Here is a 19,220-nt window from a genome sequence, read left to right on the forward strand (position 1 = left end):
GTGATAAATGAATTCCTTATGAGGAATATTTGTAGATCTGATTACTAGAGAGTGAAATAGTTCTTGTCTGGTGGTTAACAATTTATCTGTGAAATATGGAAGAGGTCGGAATATAGAGATTTATGGAACTCAAGAAATGGAAAAAATGAGCAGAACATTCAAGAAGCATTAGAAGAATGCATATAGGTCCATTGGTTGCTGTTGATTCTCTGTTGGGATCCACAGGCTCCTGGTGCATTCTCTGTTCAGTGCAAGTGTCAACATGACATTGCAGGTATTTGAAATCATCTGAAGTGTGCAGGGTGGATATGATGGCAATAAAGTATCTGGGACTATGGTCAGTGGATGATTGAAATGATGGACTGTGAATCTGAGATTACTAGAAAGGATTAGGAGAAGAAAAGTAAGAGCCTTGTGAAGATATTCTTATGGGAGTAATCTTGTTTATTGAAGAACGGTTATTTAGAGTGGATTTCTTTGTGTACAAACTGGAAATGTGGAAATTTGTGTTGGGAATATGGTGTTTCTGAATTACTGACTGGTGAGCAGGAGTATTCTGGGTGAAGATAGGATCGGGGTGTGGAAGTGAATGACTAAGGATGGAGTAGTGAATAATTTCATTAGAGATGAGGCCCTGAAAGGAGCTCTGGAGTCCTTGGAACTCTGTGTCCCAATAAGAGTGTGCTGTGGGACACCAGCATGTGTGTATTTGACCATGACAGAGAGCGGAGGAGAGGAACGTCCTGAAGCAAGATGGCGGAGGGAAGTTGGTCTGGATTTGACACTGGATAATGACCTTGAGCTTTCTGTCCTTGTCTCACATCAGCTTGATGATGTCACTGAATCCTGTTCTCCATGTGTGGTCCCTGTACCAGCAGCTGATCATCACCTCTTAGAAATGAAAATTCTCTATTCCTTCCCCAGACCTACTTGGTTTCAGATCCAGCAATCTGAGTTTTAAAAACTCTCCAATGATTGTGATGCACAGTGTGATTTGACACACATGTTTCCAGGGAGAGGAGGAGGGTGGAATATCCACGTGAACTGAGAACGTTCATCCACCATTTTGTTCAAATTTCACATTTTATTTTGTTTTGAAAGAGAAAGCTCCAAAAATATTCCCCAACTTCATAGGGGAGACAGTAAGACCATGAAACTAAACCCAATCAGAAAACTGATGATCTATGCACCCTGAAGCCTAAGCAGCTGCATATTCCAGAGGCCAGTTGCTGGAATAACTTCCCATCCTGGTGGTGAGGTCAGGCGCAGTCAGTGGGAGCAGACCCTGGAGAAGCCCCAGCAAGTCTGTGGATATAGCAGACTGCAGGGACTCCAGGCTTGCAGCAGTGAAGGAGAACTCTTAAGATCTTTGGAGTCACAAATACCTTCAAAACAGTCACAAAGGCTGGTCCATGTGAATCCCTGGACCATGCAGGGGCCGAGGGATCTGCACACGAGCCCTGATCTCACACTGGCTCGCTGTACATATTGGGCAGACATGAGTCCAAGAATGGGTCTGGGTCGCTCACAGACCCTCTGCAGGCAACAGGCATCTTCTAGATATATCAGGAGACAGACACAGAAAGTGAAGAAAAGCATGGGAGAGACTGACTGTGGTCTCGAGGACAGACGAGATTGCCGTGGAGGCAGAGAGAGCAAGGAGCCAAGAAAGGCATCCTGAAAACAGTGAGGAAAGCAACATTGGTGCTGAAGAAAAGGTGAGTGATGCCGTTGAGAAATTCCCCATTAGACAGGCTTGACTCTCACAGCATCTCTTTGTAACGTCCATCATGATCTTGACCTTTCATGGTAAACCTCACTTTTTATTTACCATGAGTTTTCTCCTTTTTATATTAAAATTGATAGGATAATTGAAGCTGAGGAATTACTGTTTTGAACTTACATTTGTTTTTTCTAGAACTTACACTCAATGAAGTGATGATATCTACTAGAATGAGATTTGTCTTTGAATGTATATTAAATCCGATTCCATAAATTTTTATTATGATTTTGTATCTAAATTTTTTTTTTTTTTTGCTGAGAAAGATTTACCCTGAGCTAACATTTGTTGCCAATCTTCCTCTACTTTTTGTGTGGGTCACCATCACGGCATGGCTGCTAATGAGTATTGTAGGTCCGTGCCTAGTAACTGAACCTGGGCCACCAAAGCAGAACATGCCAAACTTAACCACTTGGCCAGGGGCCAGTACGATTATTTTGCATCTAATTATAACGTAAAATCCATCAGTCTTTCTCTTCATGGTCCCATGGTAATTCAGACATAGGTGATTTCTGTATCATGAATTAAGTATCTCTTATCTGTTACTTGGCAAACTTGTGTAGCTTTGATTTTGGAATCTCCAGAATGAGCATACCCGCTGGGGTCATTATTTTCCACTTAGAGAACCTTGGCAACAGGCTCATTACCTTCCTCCCCACACTAGATCCAGAGTCGTGGAAATGTGTTCGCCTTGCACACAGCACAGAGCACATAGGAATTACTCAACAAACATGTGATAAGTGAATAATTGGTGGCATCATCAGGTCATTCACAGAGGCCAGACTGAGAGAGAGCTTCCTTAGGTCAAGAAGGAGAAGCATTCCTTTATATTTGTGATGTTTTAATTTGTAACATTGTAATGTGAACACCAAGTATACTGTTTTTATCAAAATTGTGTTCTGAAGGTTTTCAAAAATCTCTAAAACTCAGAGTAGAGAAAAATCAATCTCTGTGAACCTGTTACTTGCTTCAAACATTGTCAACTCGTATACCATCTGACTTTGTTTATCCTCATACCAAGACCCCAAGAATTAACCAGAAGAGATGGGTGAGAGCACATCATTTCAGCTGTAAATATTTCAGTTTCTCTTATAGATGAGGGATTTTTTGAACACAAACACAATAACGTTATCACATACAAAAATAAAATTGTCATTCGTATAATCAACTATCTAGTCAGTATCCAAAGTCTCCCAGTTTTGTCAAGGTTATTTCCTGGTTTTACATTTTATTTGAGTCAGGATCTTAATGAAACCCTTCTTTGTAATTGGTTGATCTGTTTCTGAAGTCACTTTTAATCTCTTAGTAGTTCATGCATCTTGGGATTTGGGTGGGATTTGAGTGTGTGTGTTTGTGTTGTCTACACCGATGTGTGAATTCTTTCTTTCCTGGATGGCAGTGCCTTGAAAGGAAGGGCCTGGGCTGTGGGAACTAGGATTTCTACTCTGCTTCTGGCTGAACTGAAAAGGCCTCCCTGGATGACACTTGCAGCCTTCAGAAAGGAGGGGGAAGAGGTACCAAGGAATTCAAGACAATGGCCCTTGTCTTACAGGGTGTTTCCAGGGCATGATGTTCAAAATGCCGGGTGCTAACCCTTTAGCTCCAGGTCGTGGAGTGGGTTCTCGGCATGAGCTCTAAGCAGTGCCTTTTAACCACCCACCTGGGGAGCATTTCACGATTTTAATTGGTAAGGTTGTGTCTGTGGTGTCTAAGATTGGTGGCATTCCCCTGCTGGACCCACTTCTTTACCTGCCCCTCTCCTGCCTCATCTTTCAAAACTCCCAACAGGAAAGTTTCACATCCCTGTAACACAAATCCATATAACCACAGCACAGACTGGGGAAAAGAACACAGCTGTCCCAGGGGTTACGTGCTCTATTCCCTCAGGCCCAGCTGCCCCTTTGGGACAAGTCAGTAACAACACGAGTGAGTGTGTAAACTAGTGATTGTCTGAGACCAGGGACCTCAGAACCACATGGGCCCAGATGTCACCCAGGGCAGCAAGGTACGGTGTGGGTCATTCAGTGGACAGGATTAAGGTCTCTTGTCCTGGCAAACCAGAGCTTACCCCTGATCCATCAGGCCCAGCAGGGGAGGAATGGCTACGGTGTACCTGACAGAAAGGCTAGGGGCCTTCTAGGGAATTTTTGCCCAAATAGAATCATACAAAGCTGTGCAGGGATGCTGGAAATCCTAGTTCACAGGGAGCAGTGAGGTTTATGGAACAAAGTCCTGTTGTAGGTTTAAAAGCTGCATCATGAATCTTTCCCTCTGGATATAAAACAAGCGGGAAAAGGACTTCCAAGTGCATGGGCCAGGATCACAGGAGGATTCCAATCTAGGCAAAGTGTGAACAGGGAGCCCTAGAGGCGACCTGATGGGTTATGTCCTGTGGGCCCTTAGTCCATCTGCACATGGTCTTCCTCTGTCCTTGTCCGTTACACATGCAAACATTCATCGTTTTTCATTTATTTCTTATTTAGTGTTCATGCAAATCCAGAGACTGGTTAGAAAATGGCAAGTTCCAATATCTGATCAAAGAAACCTCAACAAGAGAAGCAAAAAACATTCCTTCTTCCTGGAAAGCTGTAGAAAGACAGCCACTGTCCTGGGGAAGGACATGGTCCTGGTAGGTGCTATTTGAAAGACACACACACTTCAGTGGTTATTGTTCTGCCTGGGAAAGTCCCTCCAACCTCTACCTCCAGGGAGATCTGAGGGGCTGTCTCTGCTCCTGGCCCAGGTGACCCACACAGAAATGCACCTGTCCTCTGAGGAAGGGAGACTTGAAGGTTTCATTCAGTAGCCAGGGTGAAGGCTGGCCCTCCTCCCTTCTCCCACATACAATAAGCTGTGAGCATACACAATTTCTTAATTCAAGGAGGAAATTGAGATTCTGTGTCTCATTTACATGAGCATAAGAAGTGAAAGAACCACACCACAACACCCAGGCTGTGACAGAAACAGGATATAACGTAAGAGTCAAATCTACCATTTACTATTAAAGAAACAATATCACTCCTCCCCAATGGGTTAACAATCGCTGGGGTGCAGATTTCAGGGAGTCGGACGTGGTGGTTCCCTCACTTTGGGACTTTAGGGGAAACCAGGGAAAGTCTTAGGATGTCCTCCTCCACTCAGGGTGGGAAGAGCTGGCCTGGTGCACCCCAAGGGTGCCAGTGTCCCTGCTGGTCAGGAGGAGCTGCACTTGTGGTCTCCAGAGTGTGACGGCTCATCGCCATGGGCGTGGCGGCTGAAGAGAAGAAACAGACTATTTTGGGGTCCCTCCCTGAGATTCACGGCACACCTCCCTGCCCCCTACACTCTGATCCAAACCCTGTGCAGAGTGCTAAGTCCATCAACAGCACCTCATTTGTCCCTGATGCAGGAGGCATCATTTAGCATCACCCATTTCAGAGGAGGCAACTGAATCCCAGAGAGGAGAGGGGAGCAGCCTGTCCCAGGCCTGGTCAGCAGTGGAGCTGGGATCCAGGCCCATGCTTAGGCCGAAGGTGTACTGAGCCCCTGGATTCAGTCGCTGCTGGTCCCAACACTCACTCGGCCCTAAACTGGAGGATGTCTGGTTCCTCTTTCTCTTGAAGAGCCGCATTTTGCTCGCCTTCTGGTGTGCGGACTCCAGCTAGCAGGAGACCCAGTAGCTACAGGACAGAGTGGACCTGTGAGCTACCAGGAGCCACACCTCAGGTGCCCCTCCCAGAGCCTGCCAGCAGCTGAATCCCAGTGCCCCATGGGCCACCCCGCTACGAGTTCTGAGGCTGATTAGCGAGCCAGACCACAGGCTTTGGAGCTGGCCATCAGACGGAGTCTGCCCTGCCCTCACCCAACTCCTGCCCCCCTCACCTCTCATGGAGACTGATGGGCTCCACGGCCTGGAACCAGGCCCCAAATCGCTCTTCGGGCTCCAGGTCATACGCATTTGCAGCCTGCTGGATCAGCTGGATCCTCCTGATGACTTTTAATTTCTGGGAGGAAGGACAGGATGCAGACAGAGCTTGGGTGGGGAACCCTGCCAGGGACTTGTGCGGATTGAGGATTTGGTCTGGGGTCTGTGTTCACTCGGGTACCCTCCTTCCTTCCCACTCCATTCAGGACTTGCCTGTCCTCACAGTTGGCTGGAATTAGTTCCTTATCCAGGAAGGTGTCCTTGATGTCAGCCCCTCACACACACGCCAACGTGGTGGGATTCCCAGCTTTGTGGATCTGACTCTCCCAATGAACGTAAGACCCAAGGGATGAGGCCAGAGAAAGTCTTGCCAGGGGAGGTCTGTGATTTCCACTTCCCCACCCTCCCACAGCTGCTCACCTCATACCATTTCTGGACGTTGACCCGATTTCCCTGGAATGGAGACAGCTAATGTCCATCAGAAACAGCCCCCTAAGCCCATAACCAACCCCCATCCCACCCCTTCTCAGGCTGCAAGAACATCAGGGACCAGCAGAGGGCAGAGCTTCCACAAAGAGAACTTGACACTGGGCCAGGCTCTGGGCCCCAGAGCAGGAGAAACAGGGGAGCTGAGGCCAGAGACCCTATGTAACACACAATATCTGATGACAGATGGGGAGACTGAGGCCTCAGGGAGGAAGGGACAGCTGGACCACAGAAGTGCTTCCTCACTTGCAGGGGCTGATGGCACTCCCCCAGTGACAGGGCCTGAGGGGGAGGCTGAGTGCAGCTCAGATACAGCCTCCTGCAGCTCTGCAGGCAGGCAGCTCTGAGCTTCACTAGCCCAGGGAGCCTGGTGGGGGGCTTATGCGGATCATCTATTCATGCATTGCTAAGATGGGCCTGACTCCCCAGCTCCCAGGGGTGGCCATGGGGCTCTCATGAGAGAAGGTTTGCCAGGTACTGAAAGCTCAGGGCCCAGTGCAGGGTTCTCGCCTCCCAAACCTCAGGATCCTGCTCCTTGGTCCCACCTCCAGGCTCACTCACTTTCAGATCATCCTCCCTCCCAATGTTCAGCAGCTTCAGGTGATAGAGGAACATGTCCAGGAAGGGGACGACACCCTGTGAATTCAGGGTGGGAGTGGTGAGATGAGTCCCACCTCTCAGGTGCCCCATGGAACCTCCACCAAATCCCTTCACACCAGCCTCCTGCCCACCACAGACTCCCACAGAGAGCAGCCTAAGAGCCTCAGCGGCCTGCCCCCAGTTGCCCCCTCCAGGACCACTCAACTTCCCCAGTCACCTCCCAGGGGCGGCTTTTGGCAAATCCCAGAGTATGTGCTCCCTGCCCCTCCCCTCCCTAATCCATCCTGGGCACAGCCCTTCCAGGCCTCATCCTAGTCACTTACAGGGCAGTCATTTCAGGCTCTGGGGCTCCAGGAGCTGGGCTGGAGGAGGAGGGAACCCTCTCTTAAGGAGACCTCAAGCCGTGAGGAGAGAGACCCCCCTCCTCTAACACCTGGACCCTCCACCTCAGGCCCCTTCACCTGCTGCTGCTGCCTCTCCTGGGCTCCCTGGGGATCCATCTCTAGGGTGGCCCACACAGAGGTCACCTCCTGCAGGGTCAATGACAGGCTCAGGGAGGCCATGCTCCCTTCCCCGTATCTCCCAGGCCCTTGATCTTGGACCTTGGACATCTGGCGTCTATGGCTGATCCCATTCCAGAGTGCTCTGATTCTAGATCACTCCCAGCTCCAACACTCCCTCCTCTGTGCTCTCAGTCCTGCCCAGGCCCCTAAGCCTCTCTCCTAGTCAGGAAAGTGTGAGGAGGACTCCCATGCCTCCCAGGGTCCCCTGAGGGCTCAGTGTCATGTGACTGTCACCAGTACTCTCCCCTCCCCCCTCGAGGAGGAGCACAAAGCTAATGTTCATTCCTCTCCACCTTGTACCTCATCACCCCTATGAGACTTGCACGCCAGATCATCTCCTTCCATTTCCCAGATGAGGAGACTGAGGCCCACAGAGGGGCAGTGAATTGCTCAGGGGCCCACAGAGGAGACCGTCCCCCTTCCCAGCCAAAGGGCCTGGCCCCCGACCTTCACTCCTCCTCCAGACACACCTCTGACCAATGTCCTGTCCTCTGGACTCCCGGGGTGTGTTGTGGCCCTCAGTCAGCCTGAGCCATGGATTGGGAGGCACAAGGTGTCCCGGGATCCTATGCAAGTGGATTCTGTGTTTTCCAGCCCCCTGGGATTCTCTGACACCACACTGGACCTGAGGCCATGCCAAAGGCCTCAGCTCCCTAGGATCCCCTCATGATGGACCCTGCACAGAACTCCTCCTTTATTCACTCAGGAAGGATCCCCCTTGTGCCACATCTGAGTGACAGTGTAGGGGGTTACCACAGCGCTGTGTAATGGTGACATTTGCATCCTTTTTTACTTGGAAACTTCTAATGTCCTGTCAAGAAGGTCCATTAAGAATCTGTAGGTTCCCCGATAATTCTCATTGCCATCTGGGGCATATCCTTGTCAACAAGGCACCGGGCGAACCTCACTGGTTTGTCAGCAGTGACCACTATCTGGGTAGAGTGCACAGTCCCAGAGACCACACAGTTCTGTCCCAGATCCACCATTTGGCCCAAGGCTGGGCAGCCCCTGTGTCCAAAAGACCTGTGTGACCTCACACTGCCCATCCCTGGGGCAGGCAGAGTGCCCACCCCTGCGAGGTGCAGTGAAGACAGAAGGAGCAGCAGGGGCCTGGCTTCCTGAGGACAGGCTGGGTTGCCGTAGGAAGAAAGGAACCCCCACCCACTCCATCCACCCGCCAGCCTGGAGGAAGAGGGCCAGCTGATGTGTCCACATGGAAGCCAGAGACCTGCTCATTCTGCCAGCTCTTCACCTCCTGGAAGAGTCCAGCCGACATCATTGTATCCCGTGACCAAGGCCTCCTTCCCCAAGCAGTCCCCACCTGCCCCTGCAGCTCACACCCCCCCGCTTCCTGTCAAGCTGGACAAGACAGACCGTTATTTCTCAGGGAACCTTAAGTGAAAAACTTCCCAAAGCACATCCTGCCTTGTCCCTCCCCACCTCACTTCCCCTCCTTCCAGATCTCCAGCCTCCACTCACCTCCTTGAGCAGCTTCCTGCTCTCCTGCTGGCTTGTTTTCATCAACATTTTAAGTTTTGTCCAGTTCTTCCTGAGGAGGGAAAAAAGGAAAGAGACACTGTGGAGTGGTTTGAGGGTAAATCCCTTTTGTTTGAAAACCCAGAAGATCCAGACAGCCTGGATGAGCGTTTTCACTGTGTCCTCTGAGCCCTGAGGTGTCTGGGACTGGGGAGGGGGCTCTCCTATTGTCACCTGGGGCCTCCATTCTCTTATCTTCTCAGCAGCTGTGATTTAAACAGTCTTAATTACATGTGGACAGAGAGTTCTTTTGTTGAAAACACTTGAAAATCTTCAATTTGGCTCAAGCCAGGATCTGTCACTTAGGGAAACTGATTCCTGAAGCAGAACCACTGGCCTAAGTTTTCAGAAAGACTCCAAGCCTCCAACCAGGTCAGACCCTATCGCCAGGGTTTGCTGTCTCCCAGGAGGTCTCAACTGACTGAAGGGCAATGTTAGCCCTGTGGGGGGTGTCTGGTCCACCCAGATGTTGCTCAAATGGACAGAAGCCTACCCACCTGGACACCCATCTCCATGTCTCTTTTAAACGTTGAATGGAGGGGACCAGCAGAGCCCAGAGGATGGCATGGAGTGAGGAAAGGATCCTCAGGCCCTGGCATTCCTGGTGAAGGGAAGAGAATGAGCTGTGAGGGGGAGCTGGAGCCCTGCTTCCTCTGGCTTCTGTCGCCTCATTGATGTCTCCTGTCCTGGATGAGACAGTAGCTCAGGGAACCTGGGAAAGGCACAGCTGGAAACTGATGTAGAATATTTCCAGGGAGGAGGATTTTAGCTCAAGGTAAGGAAGGAGCCCAGGAAGGGGTGAGATTCCCACCACTGGGACCAGGAGTCAGGTCATCGAGGCACTGGCAGAAGGGGCCTAATAATTGTGCAAAGACTCAGACCACAGACTTCAAACATGAGAGCTGAGAAAGGAGAAGGGGCAGTTCCCTTGACTCCAGAGAGGAGCTCTCAGGAGCTCCCACATCTTACCTTGGCCACCTGGATCCAGAGCTCCACCACCCTGGCCCTGTCCTAGGCCGTCATGCTTGGGTCCCCAATGCAGGTGGTGACGACACATTCGACCACTCCATTAAAGTGGGTCGTGGTGGCATGGATGGTGGGTGTCAGGTGTTCATTACCCTTGTTGTCACACTGGCACCAGATGGAATCCAGGAAGTCGTGGGGCATCACTTTCTTGAAGAGCTCCTGGACAGGACAGGGCATGTCACCCAGCCCTGCCACAGCCCAGCTCAGCGTCCACAACCCCCAGTCCCAAGCCGGGTCAGTGGTGAGAGCTAGAGCTCAGGAAGCTGAGAATGTGGCCTGAGGCTTGTGGGAGTCCCTGGGTGTTGCCTGTGTCCCCTGAGGTTACCCAGAACAGGATGACCCAGGACCCGATACTGTGGTACCAGGAATTGACATTTGTTCGCCGCCCAGTCTCACTTCCTCCAAGCACCAGAACTCGGATCCTGCTTGACCGTCTCTAGGGGCATCTCCCACTCAATCTGACCATCCTGGGGTCTGACTCCTCTTTCAGATGCACATTCTCCCAAGGCAGCAACAACCACAGGCTTTGTTTGTCTGCCTTGCAGTCATGAACACATGAGGTGCTTATTAGTGCTGAGGCTGTTGAGGCCTCCTGGTCAAATGAGTGAACTACCCAAGGACGAGACAGCACTTCAGTGTGCTCCCCTCCCCCACCAAAGCGCAGACTCTGCCAAACTTCCTCTCTGCTCCACCTGGTCCATCTGCACAGCCAGTCTGCATGGCAGCTGCTCTCAGTGTCCAGCTCTACTCTCCACATGAGGACAGCAAAGGCTTGGGAGTTAAGAAAGCTGCTCAGGTCACATGAGGGTAAGCAGGGAAAAAGGACCGAGATCATGGGATTCTGGATCAGGAAATGGCAGGTGTGGGGCAACTCATGGCACAGGGAAGGCCGACCCCACCTGCCGTGAGCGCCCCGATGTTCACCACATCAATCAGTGTCAACTGCTCTGCCACTAGCCTGGGAAGGAACTCCAAGAAACCAGGCTTATCCTCCCTCAGCAGGTTCTTGCTGGTCACATCCCAGCGGCAGGTGGGCTCTGGGGCTGGATCTGGCTCTGCTGTTATCTCTCCAGGTGGAGGGAGGATTCTCCCTGGAGCCAATGGTCCAGCTGGCTCCAGCTCAGGAGCTGGCACTGGGGCTGGAGCTGATGTTGGTGGTGGCTCTGGCCCTGGAGGGACTGATGGAGGTGACACTGGCTCCAGCTATAGCACAGGTGGTGGAACAAGAGCTGGAGGTGGATCTAGCCATGGAGCTGGCCCTTTCTCTGGCTCTGGAGCTGGAGGGAGCTCTGGAGATGATACTGCAGCAGGAGAAAGAAACAGTTTCACTCAAGTAGCTGACTTCCTCGGTCCCTGTCAAAGCCAGGAAAGACACCACTGCCTTTAAGGGAACCTAGTCTTTGAAGACCCTAGAAATCATCTTCCCATACTGCAGTTTCCTCACCTTCAAGATCTGCCTCAATGGGCCTTGGATGCTCCAGCTGGACCTGGAGAAAGTAGGCGTGGTTCCCAGCTCCGAGCCAGGCTAGCTGATATGCAGAGAGGTCAGCTTCATCCTGAAGCAGGGAAAGTGCTGGGGTTCCCAGAAATCCTGCCCTGGGTACAGGCAGGTTCCCACCAGAGAAGAGATGGCACTGGGGGAGGCAATTTGGCAACAGAGTCAGAGGCCTGGCCTTTCCCTCCACACTTCTCATGCAAGGCACCGATGTCTGCCCCTTCCCATCCTGGGGATGAGCCCCTGCTCATACAGCACGTTGAACACAGAGCCTGTCGTGACTCTCTTCCTGCTGACACTCTTCTCCTGAGGGTCCGGGACACAGTCCAGCCAAGCCCTCCATGTACTTGTGCAACGGGATTGAGCAGAGGCCATTTTTTGAGCGGGTTGTTCACAGACCTCCTGTCTTGGGCCTGGAGGTGGTGGTCAGAAGAGGTGGATATGGAGAAGGGGAGACAGATTAAGATGGGTCTGTGATGGGAATGGGTCTCTTGGAGACAACTCAGCCTAGCCACCCCTCTGTTTCTCAAGGGTCCTGGCACCCATCCAGAGCTCTTTGACTCCTGTCCTCCTGGAGTGGAAGCCACCAGACCTCAGCCTTCCCTTGGGAATCAAAAGATGTGTGAGACGCAAGGTTCTGACAGGCCTACCACAGCCACAGCCCCCATCTCTCCCTCCACACCTTGTTCTGTAGAGACAGGAAGCCCTTCTTCTGGACCCAAAGACCACTCACTTTTTTAGATGGGCTTGTGCTCTGCCCTCCTGGCTGGAATAAGGGAAGATGCCTCCAGCTATAAAGGAGGCTATCAGGGCATCACTTGGGATGTACCATGGAAGACAGGACCTGCGAAAGATGTCTAATATCACTGTCTGAATCTCAGACGACAATTGAGGCACAGCGATTGTGTCTCCTTCATTCACAGACTTTACTAAGTGTCTCCAAAAGTCCTGCATGCAGTAGGTGCTTAATCTACACACTTGATTGAATGAAGTCCCGCCAGACCATCCCAGACACTTGAGTGGGCATAGGGCCTCTCTGCTGCCCCAGAGATCCTTAATTGGCTACCCCAAGGAAAAGGATCAGGACCAGCTGGATGGAATCTCAACTCCTTGACAGGGTGCTTTCCATGTGCTTTTCCACACTCAGAAAAACCACAACCTAGAGATCAGTGAGGCAGACTATTTTTCACGGGGAAGAGAAAAATAAACACCATGGACAACCACAGCACGTCCACAGCCCTCTCTGCAGATCCAGGCACCAGGTAAGCACCTGCCATTGCTGATCCCATTAGTCCCTACAAGATCACCATGAAATTTATCCTCCCCCCAACTTTTCAGAAGAGCAAACTGAGGCTCAGAGAGATGTGGGGATTTGCCCAAGGTACACAGCTGGCAGTGGGCAGAGTCACCACTGTGCTGAGGAGGGAGTGGCTACTCACCTAGTAAACAACTGGTCCAGGACCCGGTGGGATATGCCTAAGGCCGAGTAGTTGACCATGAAGGTGGTGAAGCTGGACATGTTCCTACTCAGGAAAGCTGGTGCCATGGACTCTGTCAGCTTCTCCATCACGCTGCCTGGAGGGCACGCATCCTGCAGGCCTCATTTAAATTCACAGTGAACTCATCCTCACACTGGGGGAGAGGAGGAGGGACATACAGTCACTGATATCACAGTGAACCACCAGGAGGACTGAGGTGACTTTCTACCATCCTGTGTAGCTGGTGGGGAGGAGTGGAGGTCCAGATTCCTTTGGGAGTGGGACTGTGAGGTACTCTAGTGAGAAAATTATGGGGGTGGGGAGTCCAGGGGGTTCTCAGATTTAAGTCTACATTCTAGCACTGCCTTGGTCATCTCAGAGTCCTGGGTGTGAAGACCCCTCTTCACCCACACTCACCTCAGAGCAGCCCTGGTCATTGATGGACTGGTGCACTTGTGTTCTCTCCAGGGAGAGGGTCAACTGGAAGCCATCCACCAGCTCCTCGACCATCACTTGGGTGCAGCTCTGCAGTGACAGTGTCCAGCAGTCAGGCCAGGAGGGATCAGGGGCCTTCCTGGACTTTGCCACAGGGGGAATCCCCGCCACAGATCAGGCACAGAGGGGAATCTGCATAGACTCCACCAGGGAAGGAATCCGAGGACACCTTGAGGACCCGGGATTCACATGCAGATACAGGAACTTGGTCCCCAGCACTCACCTGACTCTCCTGCAGCCAAGATATTGAGTATGAACATGACACACTGCCTGACTCCCACCATCTAGCTTCCTGCTCCTGCCCAGGCTGGGTCCTCCTCATCCCCAGCTTCCCTAACTCCACCTCCCCCCACCCCCAAACACACAATGAGTGTTAAGGGGTGTGGGGCTGTCCTTTTGGGATCACAGTTCTGGCCTGATCTAGAGTGGCCTGCCCTGGCCCACACTGTTACCTGATGGTTCCTCCTGCCAAAACGCCACACACATTTGAGGTGAGGGCTGAGCCAATGTCTAAAGCAACTTAACATGCTCTCATTCTGGGCTTTCCAGGGGCCAGAGCCTCGGAAAGTCACGGGACAACATGAGAACATCCTGCTCTGTCAAGTGTCTCCAATCAAATGAACTTGACAGGAGGCTGTGATTACAATGTCGGTGCCTGGTAACCAGAGTTCTAAGTTCTATTGGGGGCTGTCACCAAGGAAGTGAGGTCACTTCTTCAAGGTTCTATTACTTGGCCCCTTCATTCAATCAGACCCACCCAAAGCCCCCTCTATGCTGTTGGCTGCTCTCCCTGCTTGCCCATGTCATCTCCATCACTGTACACAAATACCCATCACCACCCTCCCCACAGCTCCTTGGGAGTGGATCCAGGGGACCAGCTTTGAGGAGACAGAGCTGAAGTCAGACCTCTTTTTTCCTACTAGTTCTGTGTCCTGGAAAAGCTGCTGTGCCTCTCAAGATCTGTCCAGTCTCCCAAGCTGAACAATGAGGATTGGGCTAAAAACAGCTTCCTAGGGACCGTGTCAGGGTACATGTGATAATACATACAACACCAGTGGGCTGGTGTCACATGTGTCTAATGTACACACTTAGAGATGGAGGAAGTACAAGAAGGAGTAGGACATCACATAGAATATCAGTCAGAACTCCTCTGGGTTCCAGATGTGTGATCTTGGGAAAGTGACTGCCCCTCTGGGCCTCATTTTCAGGCCTTCATCCTGAAGGGGTTGAAATTAGAGGAAATTCAGACATTGTGATCCACTGGCATTAACCCTTCCACGGTCCCCTGTCTTACTCAGAATCAGTCCCACGTGCCTCACGTTGGCCTATGTGATGGGCAGCCTCCACAATGGCCCCAATGCTCCTTGCCTCCTGAAGTGCACATCAGTTTGTCATCACTAAGTAGTAAGTATCTGGCTTCTGAACAAGAGAACACAACCAAGGTGATGGGATGTCACTTCCAAGTTTTAATTACAAAACATCTGTCACTTCCTGCTTACTGGCTTACTTGGGTTCCCTACTTACCTCCCTCCTTCTGTTTCCATCTCTCTCTCTCTCTCTCTCGCTCTCGCTCTCTATCAAATCACCAGAACTGGGAATGCAAGAGCTGATGTTTTCAGTTGCACTATGTAGAGGCTCCATAGGAGAGAACTGAGGGAGTGTCCAGCCAACAGACAGACAGGAGCTCAGACTCTCAGTCCAAATGGATCCTGACAAAACCCATGTGAGTGATCTTGGGTGGGAATCCTCCCCCATTGGGGCCCTGTTGAGACCACAACCCTGCTTCACAGAGACTTTGAGGCAGAGGCACCCAGCTAAGCCATGCCAGATGATTGGCTCACAGAAATTATGAGATGTTATATATTTGTACTTTATAGGTGGTAGGTTTTGGAGTACTGTTGTTACAAAGGAACAGAAAGTAACAGTCTACCATTTCCCAGGATCCAGCCTGATCACCCTCCTCTCTCCCCTCACTCTCTCTTCTCAGGCTCCCTCCAGCCACACTGGCCACATTTCTGACCTTCCCTGGTCAAACTCGCTTCTTCCTGTGAGTCTCTGCACCAGGGAGCCTTCTCCTTGACACACTAAATGTTCCCAGACATACGCAAGGGTGCTTACACTTGTCATTCTGGTCACAGCAAAGGTCTGAAATGCCTCAGAGAGGCCTTTCAGAACCTCCTACCACAGTCTCTACCATCACAGATCTCACATCCAGAAGAGCATTACATGATTTCCTCCTCCTTCCTCCAATTGAGATAAAATGAATGCACGAGGAAGGGCTGTCTGCTTTGGCTGATGCAGAGGCAACTCCTTCTGGTTATACCAGGAACACGACTGTCTCTTCCAGGCCGAATTTTTCCCACCACGAATCCATTGATTAAGGAAACCATCATTCCCTCTCTTTCATGGGTCTGGTTTCCCCAAGAACACAGTGAACCATCCCCTCTCCCTGTGCTGCATCACCATAAACCCACAGCCAGAAGATAAGCACCGGGTTAAAACACCACCAGATCCTGAATTCAGTCACTGCTGAGACCCTCCCATCAATGTTGTCATTCAATGGTGACTCCTGAGGACACCTTTCCCCTGAGACCCACTTCCAGCCTGTCCTCAGCTTCTAACAGTAACACTGAGATTTCCTCAGAGTCCTCCCTACCTGGGCAAGAAACATTCTGAAATGTTCTCTGTATTAATTTTCAGGGACTGGGGGCATTGATAGATGTAATTTGAGTGTGTATGTGCAGTAGTTTCTACGCAGTTATTCTATTTTTCAGACACAGATAAAATAGTGTGGCTACTCAATGCACCAAGAAAATGGATAACTGATCAAATTTTTTCATGATGTGAAGTCTTTAGAGAGTAAATATCATGGTTAAGAGCACAGAGTATAGAGCTAACTCCTCATGTCCAAATTCCAGCTCAATCCCTTATTAGATATTTGTATTGACTGAGTTCTTTACCTGATTGGTGCCTCAGTTTCTTCATCTGTCAGTTGGCAATAATGATCAGCATACATATTTTGTAGGTTTATGGAGAGTATTAAAGGAGTTAATGTTTGGAAAATGCTTGGAACACCTAGTGTATTACCAGTGCTGTACCTATATATTAGAAATACAATTTAGAAATTCTTCTGACACTGCCTGTGAGCCTCAGAGGGTGAGCCTGTTGTCTGGATGTAAGCAGAAAGCACTCCATGACATACGATGAATAAATGAATGAACAACATTGGCGAATGCATTACCAATGTCACCTATGTCATCCTACAGGCATTCCCAAGCCGAACCACTGGCAGACATTCCTGCTCTGTCCTGCATCACATTCCCTGGAGGTATCACTGGGGCTTCTTGGACCCTGGTAACCATGCCCACTAAAGGTTCTTTTCTGTCAGCAAACCCCAGTCTTTGTCCAATTGCTGCAGCTCACAGGGTCTGCGTTCTGATCCTTGTCTTCACTCGAGAGAGAAGTGCCATCCCCAGAGCTGGACACACGCAGAGCCTGAGCTTTGGAGAAAATGATTCCCTGGCCCTGGGGCAGGTAGAAGAGCACAGGGACAGAGTGGGATATGGGGAAAATCCTCCAGGTGTTGTCAGAAGGGATGGAGCCAGGGGATGTGTCAGCAAGGACTAGTCTGGTTGGTGGGCCTTGGTGATTAAATAGTAGGGGGGCTCGGAAGTTTCGTAGGTTCTAGCATAATACAATCAATATGACGGTCATGAAATCAGAATCAGCCTAATTAAGTCCAAATTAACCCAATGTCAGCTGTTCCCTGACTCACTAATCCAGTAGTGACTTATAATAAGGGTATTCGTGTTCTATCATCTCCTTTTCATTTATTGGCTAGAGTAATTATTCTTTACATAGCCTGTCTATTTTTACATAGTAAAGAAAAGGTGTTTTTTAAAAAAACCCTCCTTGGAAAAGTCTCCCTAACATATTGAATTAATAACAGAAGCCAGGACAGGAAATTCACCACATATCTTGAGCTTTAGTCTCTGGTTTTAGATCTTCCTAACTGGAAAATTACCTTGACTTCTGCCTTCTTTCTTGACATTAATCCACTTAGGACTAAGTAGGAGTGCAACCTCATGTCATGTGAGAAGAGGTGGGACTCTAGGAAGTGGTTTTTTTTCATTCTGTCAGTGTCTGTGTGTTTGTGTGTGTGTGTGTGCGTGTGTGTGTATGACAGTTTTTTGCTGCATCTTGAAGTGTGGGCCAGTGTAGACTCCTTTTCAAGGGAAAATATTTCCCTAACCACTATTTCTGGAATTTATTTTCACTGATGGCTTGGCCAGCACTGTCTAATAGTAACATTAAGCACTCTATATTATGGAATTTAAATATTTTTCTTAGTAGCCACATTTTAAAAAATTAAAACAAACAGGTGAAACTAATTTTAATAGTATATTTTAACCCACTATAGCCAAGATATCATCAATGTGGGTGCAGTCTATACAAAACTTAATAATGAGAGAGTTTACATTGTTTTCCTGGGTTTCATAAATCCAGTGTGTACTTCCCACTTACAGCACAATCTCCAATTGGAAGTTGAGTTTTTTCAGACATACATTCTCTGTACTGAGATTTAATGTTCACAGTTGTCAAATAAGAGTCACTAGGAGTGGGGTGGATGATAATTTCACTACTGATTTAAACTCTAATGGAGCTATGAACACCAACTGGTCAATAGGTTAATCAAATGAATAGTCATATAGTACAGAAGAATGGTATGATTTGGGATTTAGAAAAAGAATGGGGACCGTGTGTCCTGACAGGGAGCACCAGAGTTTTTCTTGTTGAGAGTGACAAGGACAAAAAGAGGATAAAGTCATACTGATAAGTGTCTAACAACATGGAGGAGAAGAAATGACCTGCCGTAGTCCTGAGTTTTGACCTCAAGCTTTCTGTTCTTGACCCAAATCTCTTTGATTATGTCCCAAGACACAGGTCAGATTAATCCCCACAAGGAGAGAGGGAGGGTAGAATACAAGGCATCTGACATAATTGTCCTGGGAAAGCAGGGTTCATTTATCACTCTGATCCACATTCACAATTTATTTTTATAGGATAAGAGGAAACGAAGTATGATGGTCAAATCATCACAGAGGAAGAGACATGATTGTGGAAACCAATCCAACCCAAAGCCTGGTTTGAGCATCTCCATCCCTTTGAGGATGTCCAGTTACATATTCAAGAGGCCAGTTACTAAAATCACATCCTATCCTGGCAACGAGGTCAGATTCCATCAATGGGAGGAAACGTTGGAGCAGCTCCAACAACTCTGCTGGCAGAAGAGACTGCAAGGTCTCCAGGCCTGCAGAGTGCAGAAGAACTGTTAAGTCCTTTCGACCTTGCCAAAGCCCTGCTAAATCTTTCACCTAGTTGCACAGGTGCATCCCTGCCAGGTGTGCTTGCAGGTGGTCTGAACTCCAGTCTCATGCCCACCCCTGCCTGGTCTTCAGATTCAGCAGAGACGATCCCAGGAGCTGGACTGTACATCCCACAGCTTCTTTGCAAACAACTTCTAGTGACTCAGGAAGATATCAGGAAACAGGAGGAGAAAGTGAAGATGGCAAGAGAGAGACTGTCGGTAGCACTGATGCAGACAGACTTGCTAGAGGGGCAGGGAGAGTGAGGGGCAAAGAAGGACGTCCCGACAAATACGGTGATAAAAGACAAGACGGGGCAGATGACATGGAGCTCACACTACATTAGTGCCTCTGCAGGGGTCATTAGGTTTTCCTGCTTTGAGCTCTTGAAACTTTACTATATTCCAATAATTTCTTTTCTTTGATTCCTTTGTATGACAGTGAAGATACTGACAGTGATGCTTCTGAGGTATGAGATTGAGTTTCAGGTG

At 49.7% G+C, this 19,220-nt stretch overlaps 1 pseudogene; it reads left to right on the plus strand.

Annotated features, from left to right (window-relative positions):
• The first annotated feature begins 18,447 nt into the window (after positions 1–18,447).
• On the plus strand, positions 18,448–19,015 carry LOC131403696 (methyl-CpG-binding domain protein 3-like 1; annotated as a pseudogene).
• Positions 19,016–19,220: the final 205 nt, after the last annotated feature.

Source organism: Diceros bicornis, unplaced genomic scaffold (genome assembly GCF_020826845.1).
Source record: "Diceros bicornis minor isolate mBicDic1 unplaced genomic scaffold, mDicBic1.mat.cur scaffold_78_ctg1, whole genome shotgun sequence".
NCBI lineage: Eukaryota > Metazoa > Chordata > Mammalia > Perissodactyla > Rhinocerotidae > Diceros > Diceros bicornis.